At 49.2% G+C, this 18,491-nt stretch overlaps 1 long non-coding RNA gene across 1 annotated transcript in view; it reads right to left on the reverse strand.

Moving 5' to 3' along the window:
* Nucleotides 1–1,388: 1,388 nt before the first annotated feature.
* LOC148592588 (uncharacterized) overlaps nucleotides 1,389–18,491 on the reverse strand; it is a 35,839-nt gene continuing 18,736 nt past the window's right edge. The window contains exon 3 of the long non-coding RNA XR_015913916.1: nucleotides 1,389–1,435. This is a non-coding gene — a long non-coding RNA (uncharacterized LOC148592588). The remainder of the gene's footprint in view (nucleotides 1,436–18,491) is intronic.

An 18,491-nucleotide genomic window follows, 5' to 3' on the forward strand; every position in this document is an offset into this window, starting at 1 on the left:
ACTCGGCTGCGTTTACGGTCAGCTCTCACAAGAAGCGTGATGAGATGGTCATTCCCTCTGTAGTTTGTTTTAATTTGGGATTTTCAGTGTAGGATACGCGTGTGCATCAGAAAACAAACAGAAGATTTAATTTTAACCAGGGAAAATAGAATTAAAGGGGAACCAACACTGACAACACAGCCTGTTCCTAGGCCTATTTCATTACAGGGCCTTTTGGTGATGGTAAATTAATGTCCTACGATTAAATGGGAACATTAAATCTGCTCACAACTAGGGAGGTGCCTGGCAATTGGTCAGTCCCTGGGATTTCCACCCAGGGCTGCAAAGGGCCCAGAGTTGCCCCCAGTTTTCTGCAAACAGCTGGCGAGGAGACGAGTTGCTCCGTTAACACCTTTCCTGGGGGAAATGCCAAAGCAAAGCGCACACAAATACGGATTTGAATCTGCAAAGGGCTTAATTTCCAGGCAGGCATGGGAAAACGAGCTCCTGGGGGGTGCCCTGGGGTGAATGTGGCCAAGCACTGCAGGTGCTGAGCCAGCACGGTCATGAGGGATCAAAACTGAGCTGTTTCTCAGTGGCAGAGAGAACTGTTTAGCCTGCATCTTAGTCTTGTTCCGTTTTAGCTGCCTCCCCCTTTGCACGTGCAAAACAGTGCTGAAAAGGCAAACTGGCCTCCCTAAAATGGCAACGGGGCGGTCCCTGAAAGGCTAAATCTGAGCTACCCCCCTGCACACCATCCTCTGGAGCTGCTCCACCACCTAATCCTTCCAGGGACAACTCTGCTCCTTCCAGCTTCAGCCGACGCAGGACAAACTCGCCCCTCCTGACCCAAGAATGTGTGCCAGGAATTTAGAAAACTCCGTATGCTCCGAAGCGGGACGCTCGGAAGCGACCGCACAGGAGAGGCCAGCGGAGGCTGCGGAAGGGTTGGAAATGATCCAGCTTGGGATCGCTTAAAAGCATCGGCTGCCAGGATGAAATATGGGCTGGTGATAAAGAAAGCACTTCAGCCACTCTTCTAAATCCTTCTTCCTTACCAGGACTTTATCCTTCATCAACTACACAGAGTCTGCACTTGTAACACATTAGTAGAAATAAAAAAAAAACCCAACCCAGCCCCAAACTGCAGTTTTAGCAGTGTCGGATTCAGGAGCAATTAGCAGCCCTGGGGTGAAAGGCTGCTGATTGCCCCAGGTCCCAAAAAGCAGCGTGGGAAGAGGAGGCCGTGTTAGTCACTGGGCTGGTGGTGGCCGAGCCGCTTGTCCCACTCCTGAGCATTCCCTGGTCCTTGGAGCCAAGGCACCCACCTGTGTCCCGCGCGCTCTCCCTCCGGATCGGTGGCCCAGGCTGGTGGGAAGCGCCTCAGCGGCTCCTTGGATTGATCCGTCCCGTCTCGATGGCCGGTTCCTATTGCCAAGTCTCTTCTTCCCCAGCACTACAAATAAAAACACATAAAAAGCACAATTTTTAGAAAAGCGTAAACCTTTATGCTTAGGCTAAATAAAGAGGCAGGGAGAGAGGAGGACGAGCTCAGACGAGCACGGCCGACCTGCCGAGGGCTGGAAGGGATAAATGCAGTGTGGGAGGAGAGGAGGGTTCACTTGGCTTTTACCTCGCTGGAATTAACAGACAAGACGTGTCTGGAGGCAAAACCAAGCGCTAGGTGCTGCCTGGGACTGGAGAGCAGCACCCCACGGCCTCCTTTGCAACCTCACGGCCTTCTACACCTGTTGGAAAACCTTCACCATCACCTGAGAGGAGGCAGCTCCATGGATGGAGCCCGGTCACCGCGTTACCGGGCGCATCGGGATCGTCCTTACAGGGCAGGAGGATCTGCAGGCGACGCAGCTCGTTGCAGAGCGGGCTGGAAACTCAAGCACGTGAACAGAGTTGTGCCAGGACTCAATTTATTCGGACGAGAGCGAACCAGGGGCCTACGGGCAAGAGCTGCTTTCTCATTTCCACGCTCTCGAGTCGCAGAGTCCCAATTAAATGAATTTCTGCTGCGCCCCCAGGCACACGACACCGTGGCTCCAATATCTGGGTCTCTGCTGGGTTTCTTTAAAGCTGTCCCACCTTTATCCAGAAAAATGGGCTCGAGCCACCACTGCATGAGCATGAAAGACTAATTAGGCCTTCATTAAGCAGAACGCAGCAAGAGAGGTGCTGGGGAAGAGAAATAAGAGGATCTGGGCCCATGCAAGGAAGGAATTAGACCTTCCAAGGTCCAATTAGACCAGACCGAGCGTTGATCAGACCCAGCATTAGTTAAGCATGAGGCCAATGCTCAGGTTCTCCTGCTCCTTCCTCACATGTTCATGTGTTTGGCAACACCTGAAACTTCATGGAAAGAGAAGAAACTTCATGGAAAAAGAAGAAACTTCACGCGAAAAGAAGAAACTTAACAGAACGATTCTCAAGCTTGATCAAATTTCAATACACACTATTTCTCTCTTATTATATCACTAATTCAGCTCCTGGGGCTCCGCAGGGAGCAGCCCCACCACGTTCCAGGAAGCCTAAGTGTGATCCCAGGTTTGCACTTTTTGCATTCCCTAGTGCTGGGCAATATATTCCTCACCAAACTTGTCCCCTTGCAGGGGACTTCTCACTTGGGGATCCTGCAAAAGCAAAGGTGATTCTGCTAAATCTTGCAGCAGGCAACACAGGGACGTTAGGGCCAGCTTGCTGAGTGGCTGCAAACTTAACAAGCCAGCACAGCACTTCTTCTGGCCTCCAAAATCAGGGGGGCTTTTTCGCTAAAAAGGAAAGATTTCAAATTAAAAAAGCCCCAAAAATCCTTCAGCCAGCGGCGCTGCAGCAGGGAGGCAGCTCCTCAGCATCCCCGAACAGATGTGCTGCACTCAAAATGTCTTTGTCTATTAAAACTGTGTCAGCTTCAGAGACTCCACAGCTCCCCGTGGCATAAACAGAATTTCTAATGAACAGCTGCAGGAGGCAGCAGCAGCCACCCAAAACGCAGCTGCTGAGATCCTTTTCCTTGCCTTTTCTTTCCATGCCACCTTCTCCGTCCCTCGGCCGGGTTCTCCCGTCCTCCTGCCACCAAGGGCCACGGGTTACCCAGCTTCTCCTTGTCCCTCCTGCCTTGAAGCCTGATCCCTTGGGAAGAATTTATCCCAGGTGTGTTGAGACCCACTGAGAGAGCCTTCATCTTCATCTCACGCCGAGGATGACGCTTGCTGTGGTTCCCGTCAGCGTTGTCCTCATATGGAGGAAAACGGGATTTGTTCTCCAAGCAGGAACAGTGGGTACTTATCCCAACCTTGGGAATCATTTGTGTGCTAGATGCTGAGAGAGCCTAATGAACAGGGAATGTCCCCCCGGGTTGTTTCCAAGGAGTTATCCCTGTTTTATGAAAGCAGGACGAGAACGAATCACCACTGCTGCTTAATGGTGTAACCAGGTGCCTGGAGTTGGAGGTGGCTATTGCACCAGGGCTGCTCCTGTCCAGGCTAAACACCCAGCCAGAAGGAAAAGGAGACATTCCCAAAGCTGGGAAAGCTGCCTGCAAACATGAGCTTTGGAGGGCTCCGTAACACAGGCAGTATTCCCCAAAAAAGGGCCCAAGCCACCATGAAGGTGCTGCACGGCCAGACACGAAGGCAGCAGCTTCAACAAGTCATTAGGATAGCCAGAAAAACTGCCACACGGTCTGTAGGATCCAACAGAAATAATATAAAAGCCCAAGATTGCCTAATCGAATCAAACCAAGGATGCATCTAGTCCAAGCCCTTTCTTCCAAACGCTCAATTTCAGCTCTTTTGGTGCAAAAGACTCATAAATCATCGTAATTTACGGAACATTAGGAACATTAGCTTGTTCCTACCTGGGCCTGTGTCCTCCTCTTCCAGCTCAGCCTCATGTCCTGACACTGGGACAACAGGATTCGGTTGTCCCAGCTCTGACCAACTCCCTGCAGACCCCGAGGACAGCAGTGAGAAAGCCAGGACAGAAAGACCCCTCTTACCTTCCCCAAGGGTCTGATGTCCCATCTCGGGCTCCCGTGCTCCCTGAACACGGAAGAATCACTCTTCCCAATCCTTGGGACCAACAATGTCGCCATGGAAGTACAAACCTCTACTGCCAATGGACAATTTTAGCCAAAATTTGCATTCTCCCCGTTGTCTCCTTGCTCCTGATGGAAAACCTGGACCTTCAATGCACCCCTTTTGTAGAGAAGCCCTCCTTGTCTTCTACCCAAGGTCTTCTGCAACATCTATGCTCTCTTTCTGTTCCAGTCATTTCCCAAATTTGTGCTCAGTTTCTTTTTTTTTTAATTGCTCCCAATATGTCACTCCATATTACTCAACAGCAGATTTATTTAAACGTGTCAATGCTGTTGCCTAGCAGATCCAAATGTGCCTTGGAATTCAGCTTGCTTTGGAATCACGTGCTCCCCTTTCCCAGTGCTCCCCAGCACTCTTGGAACATCAGGAAGTTTGGATAAAGAAAAAATAAATCCCACTGTAGGGTCAGCCCATTGGCCTTCTTGCCTGGGAAAGCTTCACTAGAAACCTTTAATAATAATAATAATAATAATAATAATAATAATAATAATAATAATAATAATAATAAAGCAAACTAGGAGAACAGGAAATGTGCCAAAAAGCCCACTCGCTTTTTCTGTGCAGCCAGGAAGCAATATCAGATGCTATTTGTCTCCCATTTTCCACCTGAGGCCCAAGAGCTGCAATAGGAACCCATCAAGTAAACGACCAAGAGCTTTGAAAGAGTCCTAATATGGAGCTAATATCAGCTTTCCCTGAGCAGCAAGGTGATTTTGTGTAATAGCTTTGGAGCACTGCACGGAAAGCCGGGAACAGCCAGGTGAGAGCACGTTCTGACCTTGGAAATTACAGCTGGGCTCTGCTGAGAGAAAGGAGCTAACGGGCTCCTAAATCACAGGCGCGGTGGCTTCTTCCTGGGCTTTTCCAGCTCTCCGAGGAGCGGTGGTGCTGGCTTTGTCTCCACCGTGGTCATGAGGTGTCTCATATCATGCCCAAGTTGACCTGCTGTTGGCGAAAAAAAGCCTTCCAGCTGTGTGGGCTGCCAGATGTGCTCGGGCTGGATGCAGAGCTGCAGCTCCGTCGTCGTCCCCGTTGCGGTCCCTTCCGCCACTGGTTCAGGAGGAATCATCCCTGGCAACTGATGCAGCGACAACCCTGGCAGCTCCTAACGCGAGATTCAAGCTGCAAATTAAACCAACAAATGATGCTCACAGGGGACCGACACCAGTAACAAACCAAAAACAACGGAACTGGAGGCCAAGTTTGCAGCAGAACCCAGCAGAAAAGCCAGAAAACTCACTCGGGGGTTTCCAAAACCCTTCCCTTTTCCACGATGCTCCATGTCCGTTTGCCCAGAGACACCTGAAAGGTGTCCCTGAAAACAACCCTAGCTGTTTGGATCAATGAAGAGCAAGCCCCTCATTCCTCAGAAGCCTAAAGGAGATGAAGTTCCTGTGAAATCCAGCGTGGGGAAGGACCCCGGCTGGACAGGCCTCATCCCTCCTTCCCCAGCAGCAGCTGCGATGGAGCTGATTTCTATTTTGTGTGATTCAAAAGACAGACAGATGAAAGGGAGAACAAAAAGTCCAAGATTTCAAAAGGGGCTAAAAATAAAGCAGTTTGTATCCGCTTGGCACCCTACCTCGACAGCGTTTTAGGCATTAGCACCAAGCAGCCCTCAATAATCCAAAAGAAAATAATTACAGGCAGGGAAAGCAAAGCTTGGAAAGGTTAAAATACTGGCTCGGGATGGCCAATAAAATGAGCAGCAGCAGTGGGCTGAGAGGACGGGTCTTCCTGATGCTCCTTTCTCTGCTCAAGCCAGCAGATCCCTCTCTATTTTATCCTTCATGGAGACTCCATGTTTCTTCCCATCACCCGGCAGCTCCTCACAAGGAGCTACAGCCCATTTGGCTACAACAAGTTTGCAGGGAAAAGGCACTTTTTCAACACTCCGACAAGGAAATTTAGCTGGAAACTAATCCCTTTATTTAAACATAAGTGTCTCCAAGTGATTGTAAAGGTTTTATTGGTTAAGGCAATGCAAAAGCAGCCAAGAGAGAGGCTCAAATATCTGGACAAAGCCCTGAGCAACCTGATCTAAATCTGCAATTAGCTTTACTCGGAGCAGGGGGCTGGACCCAAGACTCCTAGAAGTCCTTCCCTGCCTGATTCATTCTCTGATTATAAGAAACACCAAAGACAGAAGGTGAAAGTCTTTCCTGTGAGGTATAAAAATGACAATAATAAAAACTTCCTCATTAAACTGAGGACCTGGAGACAGGAGAAAAAGTCTCTTAGCACAACGTGCTTCCTTCCCTCTAATGTTTACAGCTTGACAGAGGAATAAATCAGTTAAATTAAGACACATATAGGGCTTTCACGTTCAACCTCAAGGCACTTTAGGGGTGTCATAAGACTTAATACCAGCAGGAGGTGATAATCATTCATGAGACTAACAGTGTAAGATTAAATGGGCTGGGTTGGCTTTTACGAGACATTTCGAGCCTTCCTTTTAAGGCTCCCACTGCCCCAGCTCTGTGCTCAGCCACTGCTCAGGCATTCCTGAAAATCCCTCCACATTTCCAGCGTTTAAAGGGTGGCACAGGTGTGTGCAGTCCAGCTTGGGCATTTTAATGGGAAAAAGAAGGAAGGGATCAGGTGCTGCCTTTGAATTCTAGGTATCACATAGAGGGGTCTTGTTTCGGTTTGCTTTGACTCCTTTATCCCTCCAAAAGCTCACTACTGGTTCCCAAAAGGAACCACGGAACTCGGCTCTTCTGTTGTTCCTGGAGAGCAGAACTACAGAGTTTCATCCAACTCAAAAGCTTCTCTCAGTCTCGTTTTCCCTTAGGCCGACTCTGACTTTGGTCTTGCCAAAATCCCCATGGACCAGAATCTGTAGCTCCCACCCCGTGAGAGGGTCTCAAAGCAGCGCCCGACACCTTCATCCTTATCCCAGCCCTGCTGATTCCCGGGTTTTGCTGCTCTTGATGCAGAGCAACGAAACACAAGGGACTGGGATTATCTGGGGTCGGCACCTGCCCCTCGTCAGGCAACGCTGCTGCTCCCGAAACACTCGGGTCTGTTTCCAGTTGCTCCTCTCGGCCTTCGCCTCGGATGAATCCGCCCCGGCTCGTGTCCCAGCTCTTGCCAAGTCGCCTGCTGCCATCCCCGGGCGCGACTCCAAGTCCCTCTGCAACCTTGGCCGTGTTTAACAACAGCGCCGACTTCTGCACGGCCCTTGGCACGGGGCAACGGCCCCTCAGGCTTCATGGTCTCAGCAGTCCCCTGTGCCCGCTGTGGCTCTGCAGACAAGAGCAGAGCAGCCCGACCACTTCTGAACCCATCCCTTCACCTGGCCCGTTCTCGACCGTCTTCATGGCCCATCCAAAGAGTCAAAGAGAGTCAAAGACGACCTTGGCAAGAAGAAGCCCTCTCGCAGGGCGACCGTTCTCATCTCAACCAGTGGAGGGCAACCACACACACGGCAACCCGCATCCTCCCGCCTGCTTTCGGCTTCCCACTTCTTGCTTCCCATTGCTCTCCTCGGAAGGGTCTTTTCTGCCATCCTGCCTTGCTCATCTCCATGCCCTGAGGCCCTTAAGCCGCGCTGCTCCCTTGGGGCAGCCCCAGTTCTGCTCTTCTCGCCACGCAAGAGAAGGAGCAAAGCAGAAAAAGCAGCATTTCCCACCTTGCGTTTTGGACTAAAACCAAGGGGACGACCTCTGAATCGCAGCGTTTGCTCCGTCCGAGCTCTTAGCACCTACCCAATTCCTGCAACGGACGAGTGGTTGCGACAGAGCAGGAGCAGATCAGCACCCGCCAACAAAATGAAGCAAAATAAACAACACTTTAGCACAAGGCAATCCAAGAGTTTCTTGAACAGTTGCGGTGTTTTTTGGTGCAAAATCAGGTTGAAAATCAATTGTTCTTAAGCACAACAGCGAAAGCACGAGGAGAGCAGAGCGGTGCTCAACGCAGCGACAACCTCCAGGCCTGTCAAGACAAGCTGGGCGCCGGTATGTGCAGCTGCCCCAAGGAAAACGCCCCCGTCACAGCCGATCATTTGGGCCCTGGAAGCAAGGAAGCCGCTTGGGAACCGGCTAAAAATAGGAAAAAGACAGGGGATATTTTCTCTCGTGTGCCGGCCCTTTGCAGCTCATCCCAGGCTCCTTGCCCAGGCTCTAAGGGAGGAGATGAGTCCTCTTGGACAACCTCTTTCCCTCAACAACCGGAATGTTGATGTTCATTAATTTCATCCCTTTCTTCATTAATTTCTTCCTCAAAGTTATGCTCTGCTCCTCTTGCTCCTTATTAAAGTCATTTTAAGGTCTCTGCTAATCTGGGGCGCTGAGTTTCGTCGCTGCCGGGGCAAACGCTCCTGCTATTAAAAATATAAATCTGTTATTAATCTGTTATTAAATAAAGACGCCAAGAGCAAACGGTGTGGGCTCCATAAATCACAGCCCTCTTCAGTACTTTACAGCCAAGCTGGATTCTCCAAGGGGAGTGAAAAGGGGAACGGATGTTCCCATGAACCTAGGGAAAGGTTCCCTGCGCTGGCGGGATTCGGGAATGATCAGGCCACTAGCATTTAACAACATATAAATATCCATAGTGTGTTGGGAAGGGATTAGTACTTGCACATGCACAAAGGAGACGCTGAAGCAACAAGAACGGCCCTTTCCACCTTTGTGGGGGATGATACGAATGAGCAGAGCAGAAGGGAACCCAAAACAGCATTTATCGAAGCGGCAGCAGAATTTGCAGTCAAAGGCGACATTTCCCAATGCGGCGCCTCTCGGAACGCATGGATTCCTGGCAGAACAAGGAAGCGATCATGAAGACACCAGTTTTCCTGCCCAGAGTGCCCAAAAACGCTCACGGAGGCTTGATGGAATTAGAGCTGCTTCTGCCTAGGAGCCGAAGAGCCCCCAGAGCAGGGGGATGACATCTGGACCTGCAAACAAAGCCCCCAAGAGCAATAAACCATCAGGTAAAGAAATCCGGGAAGGAATTAGCAGCACACCTAGGCTTCTCAGCCCCTGGAGATCCACAGAAACGTGTTAATGCACCTGATTCCGATCTGCATTAGGCACCGCGGCTCCTGCCAAGCACTCGCTGCAGTTTCTTTATCGTCGAGCTGGAAGCCCTGAAGGACCGGCCCAGTCATCACGTTTCAAATTAGATTTGGGGAAAAAAGGGATGTTTTCCAGCCTTCCTGTTGGCTCAGGACACAGGTTTGCAGGAGGTCAGCGTGCGGGTTCCCTCCACCAAGCAGGCAGCAACAGATGACGGTCACTCCACGGTCTGTCCTGGTGTCATAACAGGGGCTGAAAAGATTTTGGCTGGATGCAGGCCAGAAAACAACCACAATTTCAGCTGGCTACACTATATATATCTCTATATATCTATTTCTATATCTATACATATATACATATGACAGTCAGCTGTCTGTACCTTGTCTCAAGGTGCATCCTCAGGACAGTGCCTCATGTTCCACATTCATTCCTGCAGCTCAACGGGTGTTTTATGGTACCAGGAACGCCCGATCCCCCCGGCACGCGGGGACGGTCACTCGATATGAGCAAGAGCTGCTGGTCACACATAGCCCAGCTCCACGCAACGACATTAGGAGTTAAACACTAGAAATTAAACATTGGAAATGCTCATTAAAATGGAGCCTTCCCCACTTGCTGGCCGTGAGCAGCTCAGCTGCCACCTCTGAAGACCTGGAATCAGGCAGCAGGAAGGACAAAACGCAGAAGCAGACGCAGGTAGTAGGTGTAAATGTCCAGCTGGGATGTCCTTGCCCTATCTTTGAGGGCTTTCTTCCCGGGATGGCTCCTGAAAACACCAGCAAGGCAACAAGGCAGCAACTGGAGCGGCGCCGAGCGCTCCGGTGTGCGGTGAGGTTCCGAGGTGACGCGAACACCAAAGCTGGTCCTTAATGTACAAACACCCAAGTTGGGCCTTAATGTAGCACACCAAAGGTGGTCCTTAATGCTCAGCCTCCCCCAGACGTCGTTATCAGCAAATCTGCAGGAAATTAGGGATCAGAACTACCATTCCCAACCACGGCGGCTGCGAAGTGGATTCAACAGCGAAAACGCTTTAATGTTGGATCACAGGCTGGATCTCAGCCAGCCAACAGCTTTGCTTTAAAGGAAGTATTTATCTCTATGAAACACTTACAGAACAACAAGCTGGATGCTTAAAAGTAAAGTCTTCACTAACCAACCAGGTCTGAACCCAAAATTCTGCATGCTGGCATTCACCCTGCTGCAGGTAAGGCTGATTTCCTTAAACAGCAGGCTCATCTTTTTCTCTGTTTTAAAAGGGTAGAAAAAATAAAAGATTTTTTCTTACTTGATTTTGCTTTGAGGCAAGACGGGGACCACAGCCTGGCCTCAAAGAAGCGAGAGCTTCTGAACTGCAAGTCAGCAGGCTCTCACAGGAGCTGAGCTCGAGGGCTCCTCTGGGATAAATCAGAAGGGATTTACTGTTTCACTCGAACGAGGCAGGAAAAGAAAAACCCTTTACGTGTACAGATAGGCGGCTGAGGTTGGGGAGAGAAGAGGTTCAAAAAAGGGCAATTTAAAGTGAGTTATTACGGCTCGATGGCCACGATCCCATAAGCTCATCACAATCCGGCACGCTCGGCCTAGGGGTGGGTTTCCGGGAGGAAACTCCCGGCACAGAGTCTGCTGGAAGCGCTTCCACGCGCCGAGCAGACGCTCCGGACGCGACAGCCAGGGAGGACACGGCGCTCGGGGAGCAACCTGGTGACGCCAAGAACAGGGGCCCCAATGGGTCGGGGGCGCTGGGGACGTGGCTGATTTTTCACGGCTTAGGGGAGCCCAGGAGGGATGAGCCCTGCGCCACTTCCTCCTCTTCCTCCCCTGGCTGATCCCGAGGGTTCTTCCCCTGTTTGATACAAAAACACAGACAAAACCACGTGTCCTGAAGAAACGCGTTTCCCACCGCCCGGGGCAGCGTGTGAGAGAAGCTGCTCATCAGCATCCCAGCTAAAACCGCTCCGCCCGCACCGGTTCCAAACACGAGAATCCACGGAGCAGCCGGCCGAGTCCTCCCGCGGCCTCGGAGCAGCAGAGGCTGGAGGACACTCGTGTGCTGAGTGTCACACTCTGGAAGTGAAGAACGACCACCCCAAATCACTATTTTTTTAGCTGTTTTTACAAGCTGGCTCTGCTAAAAGGTTGCAGGAGGATGCTGAAGTGCAGCTGTCAGCAGAAGGGGAGGACACTGCGCGCCGCGTTTTATTCCCGCTCCTTTATGGCTTGTTTCCTCGGAGCAAGCCAGAGAGCTGGAGGATTTTTAAGGTACTGGCACGATGCTCCTTGGCCCTGAGGAAGCTGCCATTAATAAAAAATAAACACATTAATCCCAGCCTTTAAAAAAATGCGTGAAAAGCAGCTATCCCGGCAATCTGCTTGCAGACAGCAGCGGGATGGGATTGCAGGGGTCTGGAAAGAGGAAAAAAGGGGAAAGGGAAAAGGCTGGCAGAGGCACGAGAGGCCCCAGGCTGGCTCTGCTTGAGCAAACAACGTTGTGCAAACACTGGAATTAAAATCTGCCATTGAGGGGCAGAGCTTCCAGCAACATCTTTCACTGTGCGGAGCCCTCGCCGGGTTTCACGAGGGCAATTCGCTTCCAGGACAAAACTGTGCCATGGGATTTTCTTGCCAAGTCAGGAAAATGCAGAGGTCTCCATCTCCTGATGGATCCTGTCTACCCTAACCCTGGAAGTAAAACATCCCAAGAGGCATCAACTTGATCCGAAGCGATGGGAAGAGTCCATCCCTTCCTGTTCTCTTGTTCCAAGGATTATTCCAAGATTAATGTCCATCTCCTCCATCTCCCAAGCTGCTGCTGCTACTTGAGGCTTCAAAAGTTCAAGTCAGGATGTTTTCTCTGCCCTCCAAACGCTGCCCTGCTCTTTCTCCTGCTTTTTCTCTAGCCTTTCCCACATCTATTTTAAAAGACGGATATCAGAGCTAAGTGAGTTATTCCAGGAATATTTGCACAAATGCAGTTTTTGGAAGTAAAAATCACCCTTCGGTCCTGCTCTTTAGTTCCCATGTCCATAGACGGCTTTAAATATTCCTGACTACACCATGAGACTGGGAATTCTCATGGCCTTTTTCATTCCTGACAGACTCCAGCACCTTTGTGAAGTCCACAGATTTTATTTTTGCTGGCTCCAAAATCTGGAAAAATCGGCCAAAGTATTTGTCCAGGAGTTCAGATAAATCCAGATGCCCTCCCAAAAAACCTCACCAACCTCCACAGAGGCTTCAAATTCTCCAGCCCCACAAGAAAAAGGGATCTCTAGGGAGTCTCGTTGCTCATTTTGATGTTTTTTTTCCTCCAAATAAGTTTCACCTGAAATTCTCTTCTTTCCCACTCCCCTAAACGTTTCCAAATTGATCCCAATTTGGTGGATTTTCATGGGAATTGCTAACAAGACACCACATGCCAAGCATCAAATCTTTGCTCTGACGCGCAGCAGCACAGGAACTTTTAAAAGAAACACTCAGCTTGCCTTTTTTTCTTGTTTTAATTGCAAAAAAGTGTGTGTTTTTTTAGCCTCCCCCTCCGAAAAAGCAGCAGCCACTTCCAGGGACAGCTGGGGACACTTTTGCCAGACCCCTGTCCCAAAATCCCATCTTCTCCGCTGGGGCAGGAATCCATTTGCTCCATCTGGAGTCCAAAAAATCCAGCTTCAAAATCACTTATGCCAAATTAAGGCACAATAAAAACAGCTCTCTAGCATTTATAAACTACCTTAAAATACATATATCTTTAGGAAAATAATCATACCTTAACTTACACGCATTCCAAGAATTTTAGGAGGTCTGTTGGGCTCACAGGGACGTGCCTAGCAGTGCCACCGTGTACCCAACAGGGACAAAACCTGCCCCTGTACCCGCTTAGGGCTCCTCATCCACCTTTGCAGTTTGCTTTGCTGCATGATGCCTCTTAGGGCTGCACATTCCTTCGGGAGAGGCAAAAGGAGCTGGATATTCACAACCAAAACCCCCAAGTCCAGGTTGGAAGGTACCATCTCGCACAGGCGTCGGAACAAGTTAATCCGGAGCAAAATCCCGTTCAAACGTCCTTGTGTTCAGGCAGGGCTGCTCTCAGCAGGCGCTCGGGCTGGCAGGAGGTGAATACGTGTTGGGATGTGCAATAGCATTTCCATAATCGGGATTTCACGTTACCCAAAAGCAATCTTATGTTTCTTTCTTCCTTTTTTTTTTCTCTTCCCTTCCCTCTTCCTCCTAATCCCTGAAGCAACTGCTGCCTTGGAGGAAGGAGAACCTGTTGCAACCATCGCAATGTATTAAAGACAGGTAAGACTGCAGAAAATGGTTATAAAAACGGGTACAAAAATGGCTGCAAAAACCAGCATCCGATGCAAGTCTCCAAGGGGCCATGAGCACATAAGAGATGCTGCAAAATCTGCAGCAACTTCAACTTCTTTGCTATTAACGCTTCCTCCATATTCATCTTCCCCAAATGATCCATATCAGAAATTTATGCATGACCCTGTATTAAGAACGGCAGGAACTATCTCTTCCTGAATATACCACGGAGCTTAAGCACATGCCGGCCGAGTGCCTTGAGAGGCTGATGAGAATCATTTTCTAGTACATTGGAAAGGACAAACTGTTTTTATGAGTGTGCATTTTATGGTCTGTTTTTGCAAATTAAAATTAAAATTGTTCCCCGACGGAAGTTGGATCATTCCAAGTATCAGGCTGAAGACGCCTGGTCTTGGTGTTCCTTTTAATGCACAAAAATTTCAGCAAATTTGACTCTGGAGAAAAGCTAGTGATTTCTGGTGCCTCTCGGGAAGGTGATTTGTGATTTTTTGCAGATAGCAAGTTAGTTCCAAACCATCAGCAGCAAAGTCTGCCCTTAAATCTAAACGGGAGCATAAGACTGTGGAGAATTTCTTTACAAGCTCCGGGTACCTATCCAGGGGCTGGAAGGGGACAAGGAGGCCTTGCAGAGATTCGAACCCTGCCGGGATGTGGTTCTGGGTGAGCAGCTCGAGGGGACCTGCTGGAGCAGGGGGCTGGTCCAGGTGATCTCAGAAGGTCCTTGCCAACCTCAGCTGCCTCCTTGCAGATCTCTTCCCCTCAGGGCACTCTTCAGAAACAGCTCAGATGGGCTTGGGTGCCCACAGTGAGAGCAGCACTCAAGCAACCACGGGCAGCTCCGACCCACTCAGAGCCACGACCACCAAACCTCAACTCCGACGCCAACAGAGAGGAGCAGGGAGCATGTTCAGATCATCTAGACCGGTGTTGGTGCAGCTGGAATGGATGATCCAGCGCTCTTTGTCTCCTCAGCTTTAGTCCTGCAATGGGAGGTCCAAATACTTTTACACACCTTGATTCCTTCACGAGCACAACGGGGAATAAGGGATGCTTCCCCTTCCATGCCTGAGAGCCACCACTCCACTCCGAGCAAAGAGCTTTCTCCGCAGGTCACCGAAGCCACCGCGTCGCTAAGAGGGGAACTGAAGGGGCTCTTCAACCCCCAACCTGCCTGTTCAGCCAGCAGCCATGCCAGAAAGCACTCACTTCCAGACTCATTTCATAGCAAAACCCCAGGACGCAGCCAGGCCAGCACGATAATACCCATTACGGATATTTAATGCAGTAATTTCAAACCTAATTAACATAATGAAGCTCCGTCTCGTTACGAAAAGTAATCTCAGAACAACTGAGCTAAAGGTGATGGGGCTGGAGCACGTAACAGGAATGCTAAACAGCGACGGCGCGAACGGAGAGATGGGAGCCGTTTCCATAGGGTTCCTTGTCCAAAAACAACCCTGCCCCGTCCCCTCGCACGCACGAGGACACAGGATATTTACCAGCTATATTTTGATACTGTTCCAAGGGAGTAGCACAGGAATCTTGGCATAAAGGACACAGAGCAGACCCAACAGATCAGACCCTGCAGCGAGTAACCTGAGGCGCAAGCTCAGCACGCAGAGCTGTGTCTGGTGTCACCAGCTCGGACGTCACCTCTAAGCTGTCAAATTAGCAAGAAGCTGCAGCACGAGGGGAAGCCGAAAGCCGCTCGGATGCTGCGGTAGCGCCAGGGACTGCTCCAGGAACCAGGAACTCTCCTGGCCCTGAGGTTTCCTTGGGAAAGCGCCACGACTTGTGGACCAGAGAGGAACGACCTCACGGGACTGGCGTGCCGACAGCTCCATGTCCTCATGTTCCCATTACCCCGGAGACCGGAATCGCTAATTAGCAGGCAGGCACGGGACAGAGCTGAGCTGTTAGGTATTTGGGATTAATTTAATTACTTCAACCTCAGAAGCATCCCAAAATTGCAGCAGCAAGAGGTTCTCCTCACGGCAACAACCTTCGTCACCTTCTCTCCAACCTCCAACGCTGCTCGTGGTGCTGTCGGCAGCAGAGATCTCCTTGCGAGAGGTTTCTGGCGGCCTCGCTGGTTTTCAGTGTTAGGATGTAATAAAAAAGGAGATTCGTGAATGGCTGCCACAGTTTGAGAGAGATTTGTGGCCATAGCAACATTACTATAATCTACACGGCAAGGAACAAAAGCTGCTTTCATCCTGGTTTTCCCAACCCTCCTGATTCCGTCGCTAATGCCAGACAACAACATCCCGATACCCTCGGATCCCCAACACCCACACAAGTCTCCTGCCCCCTACCCTGACACCAAAATCACCAAAAAGGGGACTCAAAGGAGCATCCTGCCAGCGGGCCTGGAATGGAAACAGAAGGTTTAATTGCACCAAAATGGTTTAAATTACACTAAATTCCTCCAAGCCCATCGAAAACACTCCCCTCGGTTGATAGTGACCACTCTCAGCAGAGCCTTCCTCACCCCTCTGCTCCAGAAAGATCCAAAGGCCAAAGTTGAAGGGAAAGAAAAGGGGAAAAAGTAAACAAATAAAATAAAAAGGGATATATCCCATAAGTTAAACTACAATAAGGAAGCGGGATAGGAGAGTTCATTTCTGTCTCTCTAAAGCTTGATATTCAAGGTTGAATCCACTCTAAAAGCCAGAGATCTTTTGCTGGTTTTCCTTTGCAGAAGGCAAAACAGTGGCAGGTCTTTGCAAAATGCACCCAGGTCCTCAAATGGGGGGCAAAACCCCCAAATAACGAGTGTTTTGCCCATTCAAAACACTCGTGTGGCATCAGCTGCCCATCACAGAGACGATGTGCGACCTCCCCAGGGTACCTCGAGGAGCAGACAAGGGATTTGGGATCATTTCCACGGTGCTTCTCCAGCCTACGCTCACAGGAATCAACATTCAAGGGCTGACAGGACCTCCAGCTTTCCCCAGGCTCCCCAAGGCCATAGATTTTATTATATTTGGCACTTAACAGCCTCAATGTGCCGTGAAGGTGCCTGATGACAAGCAGCCGCGTGCCATTTAATGCAAAATACAGCTGCCTCCTACTGAAGTGCCTCCACTCCCACTTCCTCACAGGGAAGCCCTGGACCTTCTTCAATTTTGCACCAGGCATTTCAGAAAACACAGATTTTCCAGAGGACTCACTGGAGTTTCTCTTCAATGCAAGCGTAACGTAACCTGGGAAGCTCTACAAGCAACGTAAAGATATTTAATCGACTTAAATAACTATAATTTCTGGGTAGGTTCACTGAAAAGCTTTCAGATTTATGCTAACCGAAACAATTCCTGCATATTGGCCTCCTACAAAGAAGCTGGTTGACAAGCCTCAAACACGAAGCTCAAACAAGTTCAGAACTTGCTGTGGATTTCTCCCGAAGAAATAATATTTTTTAAAGTATTCCAGTTCTAGCCATGATATAAAACCCCTCTAGCTAACGAGGTATCATTTAATGTAACCTATTTTTTAAGACACTGCTTTTGTTCACAGAAAATTCTCTCTCCTCCAAAGCTGAAGGATATGAGAGGCGTTTTAAAATGAGAATTGATGTGTGTTAAAAAGAATAACAGATTTGAGAAATATCCAGCCAGGGGCTCCCTCTTTTGGCTCTAATTTAATGCTCCAGCACAAGGGGGGAGCACTCACTACAAAGGCCCCTGTGGAAATCAGTGCCCAGAGGTTTGCAGCTGGATTTACTCTAGTTACTAAGCAAAGCGAACGGCGAGAATATAAACATATTAAATGCAAAAAGGGAATTAATACCAAATTAAGTTATCAGGCTAATTAAGCTGTATCTCATCAGGCTATTTATCCTTTATCTAATAATTGATTATTTGAACACTCCGGGAAGGGAGCAGTATAGTTTAGTTTTAATCCTCAAGATAGAAGAGCCTTATCAGTGGCAGTGGCAACTGAGAGCTGCATTGAGCAGCCAAGTATCCGATGCAAACTTCATCTTTTTTTACTTACAGGCTTAAATCATCATCAAAACGATGATTTTCGAGGCCAAAAAAAAAGCTGCCCATCCACATTAAAGCTATGCGAGTCCTCTGTACTGGAGCTGTTTGGTACAATTAAAATTCTGTAATGAATTTCAGGTAAAACAGATCATTTCGCGAAGGCAGAAACAAGGTCTAACTTTAAAAGAATGTGCAAGTGCTTTCGTGGAGCCAAATTCCCTCTCATCTGCGCTGCTTGAGACGAAACACAGGTGTTCCCTGCTCAGACACTTACCTAGCAGCCATCTGCTCGGGTTTGAACAAGCTCGAGTGCTCCCCTCCCAGCGAAAACTGGAGAAAAAACGAGATTTCTAAAGCGGAGGCTCCCCGAAAACAGACAGCAGCTTGAAATGAGGAAAATCACTTCAATCTCATTTCTTGAAGGGCCCATAAAAGCAGCCTCTCTCCCTTCACTCACAGATCTAAGCGCTTATTTTTCTTCTTTATCTGCAGTTCTTGGTTTGACAAGGAGAACTGGAACATCTGCCAGGAAGGATGACTTATACGTGTGGATTCGAGAGGTGCAAAGCAGACTTTGCCAGAAAGCTGAGATTCAAGTTCTAGGCAAGATATTCAGCCTTCAGTACTGCCACAGAAGAGGAGCTCTCTCCATTTCCAAAGTTTTCATTTGGTTTTGCCCATTTTTCATTGTTCAAGCATCTTCGAGACCTTTACATTTTGCAGAAATGGTCAACATCGCTGCCGTGGATTTTAGGGAAGCTGTGATTTCCTCAAAGTACATAAGAGGCTTTTCGTATTTACCCCTTCATTGTGCTGGAAAAGACCATTAATTGGTGAAAAACAATTTAAAACCTAAACTCTAAGCACTTCAGCGTGCAGAGGGCTGGGAAAGGCAGATTTTGTTGGACAACGTGGGGCACATGCTCTGCGTAGAGAAACGCGGAGGAAGATGCGATAAATGATACTAAACATTTGATAAATGATGCTAAGCCCTCGATGACACATCAACGGTGCCAAAATGGGATAGAGCAAGTCAACACCTTACGGCAACAACAAAAATTCCT

The sequence above is a fragment of the Tinamus guttatus genome, unplaced genomic scaffold, assembly GCF_059628265.1.
Source record: "Tinamus guttatus ecotype Peru unplaced genomic scaffold, ASM5962826v1 Tinamus_guttatus_pri_ptg000548l, whole genome shotgun sequence".
NCBI lineage: Eukaryota > Metazoa > Chordata > Aves > Tinamiformes > Tinamidae > Tinamus > Tinamus guttatus.